The sequence below is a fragment of the Odontomachus brunneus genome, unplaced genomic scaffold (assembly GCF_010583005.1).
Source record: "Odontomachus brunneus isolate Ranch 3 - 2012 unplaced genomic scaffold, Obru_v1 Obru_scaffold_123, whole genome shotgun sequence".
Taxonomy (NCBI): domain Eukaryota; kingdom Metazoa; phylum Arthropoda; class Insecta; order Hymenoptera; family Formicidae; genus Odontomachus; species Odontomachus brunneus.
Genome location: NW_022639573.1, coordinates 983,547 through 992,435, shown reverse-complemented (window position 1 = coordinate 992,435; position 8,889 = coordinate 983,547).

Below are 8,889 nucleotides of genomic sequence, written 5' to 3'. Positions count from 1 at the left end.
CCGCCGCATCCGCATCTGAAAGTGAAGGGGAAAAAATTGTTATATATAAATATTTAATTAATCTCGATAGTAATCGTAATAATAAAAGCTTTACACCTGATTGAAATAAATCTAAAAGTTCTATTATTATAGAAACATACTCTTTAAATTTCTTGGAGTGAAATTTTATTTAAAAAATAGAGTGACAGCCGAGTCCCTCGATTTGAGTGAATTTTTATATACTGCAAATTTTCTTCAATCTAAATCGTCGAGTGAATATTTTTATTTGAAACTGAAGAATAAATCTGATGCAATTCATGACAGAAACATATTCATTCTAATCGACTGAAACATTCGCTTATATGCAGCTACAATCCACTGTGCACACAGAAAAATATCATTTTACTATGCTAAGAAAAGCGATTATTCTGTTTACTTTCTTTTAAGTAATTGTTATTTTCAATATTTTCTGCTTAAGTAATTGTTATTTTCAATATTTTCTGCATAATAGTTTTAAAATATATTAATATATAGATTTTAAAACTGATAACAACATAGATTTAAAAAAAATTCATTATCATGTATTAAAAGAAGAATTTATTCTCTTTACAAGAATATTATAAAACTTTAGCTGATTCGATTCTATGTAATAAACAAGCAAATTTTTACTCTAATTTAATATTTTTCACTAAAATGTTAAATTGATTAGGATTCAAAATGTATTTTGCATAAATTTTGTGATTATGATGAACTTATGATAGACGCGGGTATATAAACTTATGAAATACCTGAAACAAGTAATATTTACTTGAATGCAATATATATTATGTATGTACACAAAGAAGAATATTTTACTGCTAAAAAAGCGAACTTACTTTCCTCCTATTAAGTAATGATTATTTTCAATAAAGTATATTTTTTAGATAATAGTTTTAAAATATATTCATAAATTTTAAAGAAACTTGTTATCATGTACACAAAAGAAGAATTCATTCTTTTTACAAGAATGTTATAAAACTTTATGGAAAAAAAAAAAGTTGGTTCGACTCCATGTAGTAACTCCATGTAGTAACTAAATGTTCGTTTTCACTTAATATTCCTAATTGAAATATTAAAATATTGTTAAAATACTAAATTTATCCAGAAACTATCCATTTTTAAGTATTTATACTAAACTATCCAGAACATATTTTGAATACATTTGATACTTATGATGTGTATTAAACTTTGATAGTTTGATGAACTTATGATAGATTTGCGAATGTAAAAACTTATAAAATACTTGAAACAAGTAATATTTTATTTAACATAGTATACATTTTTCTCGTATAAACAATGAATAAAACATTCACATTCGTACAATATCGTATGAAAATTATGCCATTTTTCACTAGTTTTAAGTAAAACATCACTCCAAGAAATTTAGAGAGTAGGAGGATTAATAAGTTCAATCATTTAATCCGTTATTCGTATCCGTAGACTGCATTTAAGATCTTTAATCGAGAAAATACAATTTATTATAAATTAGATAGTTTAGACTTTTAGTGAAGAAGTTTGATCTGGCTTCCGAATTTCACGCTCCTCGCAAATTTACTTTCGACGTTTCGCGAACATTTCTGTTCATTTCTTGAGCGAAAGACAAGAAATTTTATATTTTTATATTATACTTCTATATTATACTTTTATATTAACTCTATAAATTCTATAAAACTTGAAAGGTCAATATAAAATCTTAATATCTATAGAATTATTAGAATTGGTCAACAGTGCAGTGTAATAAATCTTTTAAATTCAATAACAATTTTATTGAAACTAATGTGTTTGAGTTATTGAAACAATGTGTACTATATTTGTTTTAATAATTCAAGTATTAATTTTAATATAATTGCTATTAAATAAAGATTTAATCCAACTGCGACGCTGTTTACCAATTCTAATAATTCAGCGACATTTTTGTACTACAAATGATTACTTATATTTAGTGGCATGTATTTAGTATAATGATATTTATATAATAGTAATATAGTAATATTTTAATGACATATTATTATATTAGTGACATATATTTCTATGACAAAGCTAAAAAAAAGGATTTGTTTCAGAATTATTTAATATTTGTTATTTTGAAAGTCGTTCTTGTTCCTGAAAAAGTGATTTAGAATGTTCACGAAACGTCGGAAACAATTTCACGAAGAACGCAGCAATAATTCTTACAAGCCAGATATGAAATATTATAGAATCGTATTTATATTATTCTATTATTTAAATCAATATTTTGTAAGTGTGAAATATATATGGATTGAAGGATAATCAGAGATTCTCTCAATAATATATGTTTATTTGTAAAATAATTATTATTAACACCAGTTTTAGAAACGCAACGTCAACGAGATTCACAACGTTTATAATAACAATGCGCTAATAATAGTCGATCGCGTCAAACCTTTCGTATCTCGTTGCAACGGCGAGTTTCTCAATGACATCGCTTCTAGCGTTTAACGAGGAAATATTTCCTGATATTGAGACATTCGATTTTGTAAGGAAAGTTATGTAATGTATGTCACATCATACATAATACATTGGCACCATCATATTGAACAGATAACAGGTTATAAATTGAAGATACATGGTTCATTAGCCACACAATTGCGCCGTTAAGAAGGCATCAATTTCGCGTCGGAAAACACTGTTTCCGGAATCCCGCCTCATGATATTACGCGATTTCATTGTTAAACGTTATCAACGTATTTCAGTTGCGTCCTCCTCTCGTAATCTCTTTCAAAAGATTATAGTCACGTAATTTCCTTTACGCTTTTACTTACCACTCCTCTGAGGTCTGGTATCACCGGATCCTGCCATCAGCAGGACCACCACTAACTTGAAAAGTTTCGTCCGCATTTTCGCACTGAAACAAAAAACAACGAGAGCATATTATATTCAAATAAAAATAAGTAAAATTAGGTACAAATAAAAAGAAAGAAAGCTTTCAGGACCAATAATCTAATGGTAATTCAAAAGTTAATAAAAACCTAGCTCGATTATTATAGCACAAAATGTATAAACATATTTAATAATCCACAATCGATAAAATAAATTAAGAATAAGTAAATCAAGAAATTTTGCTTCTGTGTTTACTTTGTAAATTCTATCGAACTTGAAAAATCAATAGAGAGAATTCCGGTATTTCTTTGTATGATATATAAAATTATTTATCTGTGTATTCTTTCAATGACAAAGCGAAAACTTGTTGCTAAATTATTTATTACTTGCTATCTCGATACTCGACCTACATTTAATTTAATTTTTTCACAGTTTTAATAATACTTATTAATATATAATTATCCGATTATTGAAACTATGAAAAAATTAAATTAAATGCAGCTCGATAATGGAGATAACGATGTAAATTGAATCAAACGATGAAAGAAAATCGATTTTGCTATTGATAAAGCTTTTAAATAGAGACTAAAAGTTTAGTCATTAATTTATTTAGTAGATTGAAGTCAATTAAAAGCACATTTCACATATTAATAACAGTGCAGCAAGTCTTATTGGATTTTGATTACACTAAAAAACATTTTATGTTAAATTTAATATGTGCTAAGTTTTTTTTGTAAAATATTTTAAAAACTTTATATTTTATTTTAACTTTATATTTTATTTAAAAGTGTAAGTAATCCCCAATTTGTGGTAAATTGTGTTAAATTATTTTGTGTTAAATTTAACACATTCCACATGTTCCAATTTATCTATCCTAAGTTTTGTGTTAATTTAAAAGAAGTCAAATATATTAACAAATAATATAACTTATTTATACACTTCATATAGGAAATATACTAAGAATATACGTGCTGCATAAAAATTATGTTAAAAGTGTTATTTTAACATTTATTTAATATTAAATAAACTCAACGCGGAATAGTCAAAATAATACAATGACAATATATTAAATTAACATACGTACGTTAAAAATTTAACACAAAAATATTTACACAGATCGATTTTAATACAAATACATGTTTTTACGTGTACATAGAGAGAACGATTTGTTGAATCAAATAAACGTTCTTTAGAATGGTCCAAAAAATTTTTTGGTTGACACAACAAAAATATTTCGTTGGAACTAAGCATACTAAGACGTAACTAAATATTTTTGTTGCGTCAAACAATTGTTCAATCAATCAAAAAATTTGTTCGGACAATTTCAATGCGGTGTTTTTGTTTGATTCAACCAAATCGTCCTCTCTATGTACCAATAAAATTAGATACTTTATTTTATCCGCAAAGATAAAGATAATAAATAGAGAAAAAATATTATCTGTAAATTTCGCGATATCATTGAGAAATTATTGAGAATGATGCGCCACATATTACAAAAGAAGTAAAAAAGTACGTAAGATTCCGCGAATGGAAAAAAGCGCGTATGCGGGGACTGTCCTCGACACGGTGACCTAAACTCAAACGCTGAACCTGATCTTGAGCAACGATCTAGATCTCGTTACGCGCGAATGGACCGACTGCATGTCATCGAGAACCAGTCGATGAAGAAGGAAGTCACCGGTTGCAAAAACGAATTCGCGATCAAGCGAACGCTGCATGATCGCTTGTGCAGCAAAAGAAGAACGCGCAGTGGACGGAAGTGATGAAGCAAGCGCGGAAGTTGAAGCCCCTGATTTTACGGCAACGAAGACACGATGCTTGCGTTAGCATTCACTGAAAGTAATGAACGCCTGTCGCAAGTGAGAATTCGCGTTACCACGCACCGTGCGTTCGCGTTTTCATGTTTGCTCTCGCAACATTTTTTCTTTTCTTCATAACGTAGTGCGTTCCACTGCGACGATTGATATCTGCGGAAGTAATAAGCGCGACCGCAACGAAGATTTGCAAGTGCGAGGCCGTATCGACGTTTCCGCGTTTCGCGATGATCGTTCCCCGCAAATGTCGCGATATTTCAATAATGCAACGCGTTTCATAGGCTCGTATTAATAGTCGTCAATTGAAACTTGTCTCACGTGAAATATTCAGATTCAAATGCAAAGTTAGACCTGAATTTTTCAGTTAACCCTAGAGTATCCCACTGAATGTATCGTATTCATATTATTGTTGAAACGTCCGTCGTTTCTATATATAGTATTGTAAAAAATAGGGGGTTGTAATTGAAAGGTAAAAAAATTTTACCTTCTTTCTACAACTATAGCTACTGTTCCTCTGTGCAATACACTAAGGAAAAGACACTTGGAAATTTATTTGTATGATACAAAATTTATTTCCGTGATATAAAATATATTTCTGAGAAATAAAATTTGTTTCTATAAAATAAATTTTTATCCTACAAATAAATTTTCAAGTATTTTTTTCTCAGTGTAGCAGACTTATCTGCTGTTTAGCAGATGTAGGAGATACCATTGAAATCAGTCTTAACATTAAAATTCTTTATGTTAAAACAATATATTTTTTTTAAATCATTGTTCCATATTTTTTCCCGGAAATATTACATCTTCACCTTTAACAAATAGCAATTGTTTTTATATAATACAACGTTGCAAAAAAACTATAAATTTTCAGGCAAATAGCCCTTTTGTGATAAACTTCTATTCGGCCTTTCTGCAAAATTATGTTTTTTTTATAAAACCTCAATCATAATTAATGATCCACATATTCCTGATATTGTGATGTTCAAATTATAAAAAAATATAAGTTAAAAAATATATATGTTAAAAAAATATATATATATAGTATATATATATATATATATATATATATATATATATATATATATATATATATATATATATATATATTAAAAAATATCTACTTGTCAAAGAAATAATTACAGTTGAAAATGGAAACTGAACTGGAAAGAACAGACACTCAGGATTGAAAAGAAATATGATATTTTAAGGTTAAATCGTATGATATATGCGACATTATATTTCCCATCGCAATTCAATTGAAAAACTCATATCTAACTCTAAATTCAAATCTGGAAACCTCACTCAAAATATGTTTCAAATAATAACTATTAATACAGGTTACAGAGTACATTCTTATTTTTTTACTATCAACGTTGTGCTCTAATTTATTCTAAAATGACACCAAATGACGCAAGAAATTAACTCTATAATTTTAATTTGGTTGATTTCAATTAGTTATTTAGTTTGTACAATGTGATATTCGTGCCCTAATTACTTATTTATTTATTTATTTACGAGAAATGTTTATTGTAAAAATAAAAGGACAAGCAATATAATAATAATATTTAAAAAAATAAAAATAAGGTACTAGTAACAAAAAGGAAAAACCTCAGTATATTCTCTAATTATTAATAACTTTTATTATTAATAAAGTTCTAATTGCCACGTTGCGTTACATAACTTATTAGAATCCGATAGAATCACTTTCTATAAACCGGGTAACTGATCAGACCTGATCAGGACAATGAGATAAATTTTTAGTCGAGTGTAGACAAGTCGTAAAACGCATTTGCTGGGACAATAAGAATGACGCAGTTGTCAAGACAATTCAAAATCCACGCAGGCCACGCGACGCGAATCTTTTATCACCGATTTGCCGATGAAGGTCATGCACGATAGAACCGTTCGTATTCGATTCTCATTCCCGATTGTTCCAATCGTTCGCGTACATAGAATACAAATAACGACATTATCTCTTGTTGACGCTTACACGCAATTGCATATTCGACATAATTAACATCATGGACATATAATTTAAAAAATGTTTATCGAGTTTAAAGTCAAGTTTCGCGGCTGACATTAGCGATAATGACTGTGGATCGACCGTTCACGAGCCAGTGACGCGTTCTCTCTTTTTCTCGCGTTAAAATCTCCACGAATTATATCGGAGATCAACGGAATCCCGCTACGTCAGTTACTCGAGCCTGTTCTTTAACATTGGAATGCCCGATGGAATCACTTTGACGTTTTCAGGATCTTCTTGTTACTGCTAGTCCTGTTTCTCGAGATTAAGGAAGAAAATATCTCGTAACTTTAAATTTTTTAAATAGAACATGCTGAAAGAGCAACGGAAGAGATCGATGATATTATGATAAACTATTTTATGGGTTATTTTGAATACCCAGTATTGTTATTTTAACTCTTTATTTAATTATCAGTATCGTAAGAATAACATACTATTAAACGAAATTTTAAGTTTTTAATTCCGATAAAGTTTATATTTTATTTTATGTTCATCCACTAGTCTTTTGTACATGGAGAAAATATTGTAGTAAATTACAACGAAATTTTTTAAATCTTAGATCATATAGAATTATGACCGAAATTATTATATATTTGTTTAAAAATGTTGCGTACTCTTTAAAGTGTAATCGATGTATTCTTCACTGAAACGCTACTTATACTTATAACTGATAGTTCCGTTATAAGTATAAGTATAACACTGTAATCAGTAAAATCTCGCTAAAAGAATCAGTCAACAGTAGCGACTGTTGTCATTATTAATGCAGTTTGCAAATGCGGACAGTCGTTGCGTGTAACGCGCGCAAATTGCATGGAAACCGTTAATTCCATCATCAAGAATGCAAAAAGTTAGATTTTCTACAGCGTATAATGAATTTGTGTATTACAGGTTTTACAGTAAAATCTTACTTCTACCAGTCACAATTTGTGAGACACAAAACGGAGCAGCAAAGCGGAAGTGTTTTCATAAAAAATCAGTGAAAATTTGCTGATTGTCAGTGAAATGCTCCTTTAGCCGATTTAACCAGAAAGACGTTTACTGATTCACTTTGAGAGAGTAAGATAATTCTACACAAGCCATCGCCCAAGCAGACAATGGAATCCGCAGAATTCGCTAGTGATCGGTCGATTGTCACACGGATGTTTTTTACCGTTGCATTTTTCGTTCATATTCGTGTCCGCTAACGGTACCGGGCGTCGATCTTCTTCAGGCATCCTCCACACGTGATGCATGCATCCCGCGGCACACTGGTGAACGTGAACGGTCGAAGTGCGAAACGCGCGCGCGGGACATTATTCGTTGGTGGAACAGCGATAGAATCCGACGCGTGAATTCTACGACGAGCGACCGCGCGTACCGTTAACCATTTGAATGTTACTTCGAGCCGGAAAGCCGTTTGCAAAGTGACTCCGTCGAATAGCGGATGTGGGCCCGGTATAGGCAGGCTCCGAATTCCGAATACACCGACGTATACGCGCGCGTGTGCGCTACCACAAAGAAAATTTCTTTGGATTCTAATCGGGATTCGGTCTGATTTCTCAAAAATGCTGTAGACTTTGATTGGAAAACTGCGGAAATTTAGGATTCAAGTTGCAAGTGTAGTCTCTCAAGTACAATCAATGTATTCTTCACTGAAGTGCTACACTTATAACAGTAATTCACAAAATCTAACACATAAAAACTAAAATATCTCTGGATCAGATAATAATACACACAGGAAAATATCATTCTACTGCTGAGAAAAGAAATTACTTAGTTTATTTTTCGTTTTTTAACTAATAGTTACTTTCAACAATGTATATTTTTTAGATAATAGTCTTAAAAGCCTTAAAAATCTTAAAATATACTCATAAATTTTAGAAAAAATCGTTTTATCATGTACTTAAAAAAAGGATTTATTATCTTTACAAGAATATTCTAAAACTATCAAAGGAAAAGTTCGACTCTATATAGTAAACATATCAAATTTTTGTTTTAATTTATTCTTCATTAAAATTCTAAGTTTAAGATTTTGAATACATTTTGAATAAATTTGACAATTATAATAAACTTACAGATATATAAACTTATGAAATATTTAAAACAAGTAATATTTACTTAGATATAGTATGTATATTTTTGTATGTAGCGACTATTCCCCCTCCCCCTTCTTCTTCATTATTGATTTATTTTGCGACTTTAATATCATTGCAC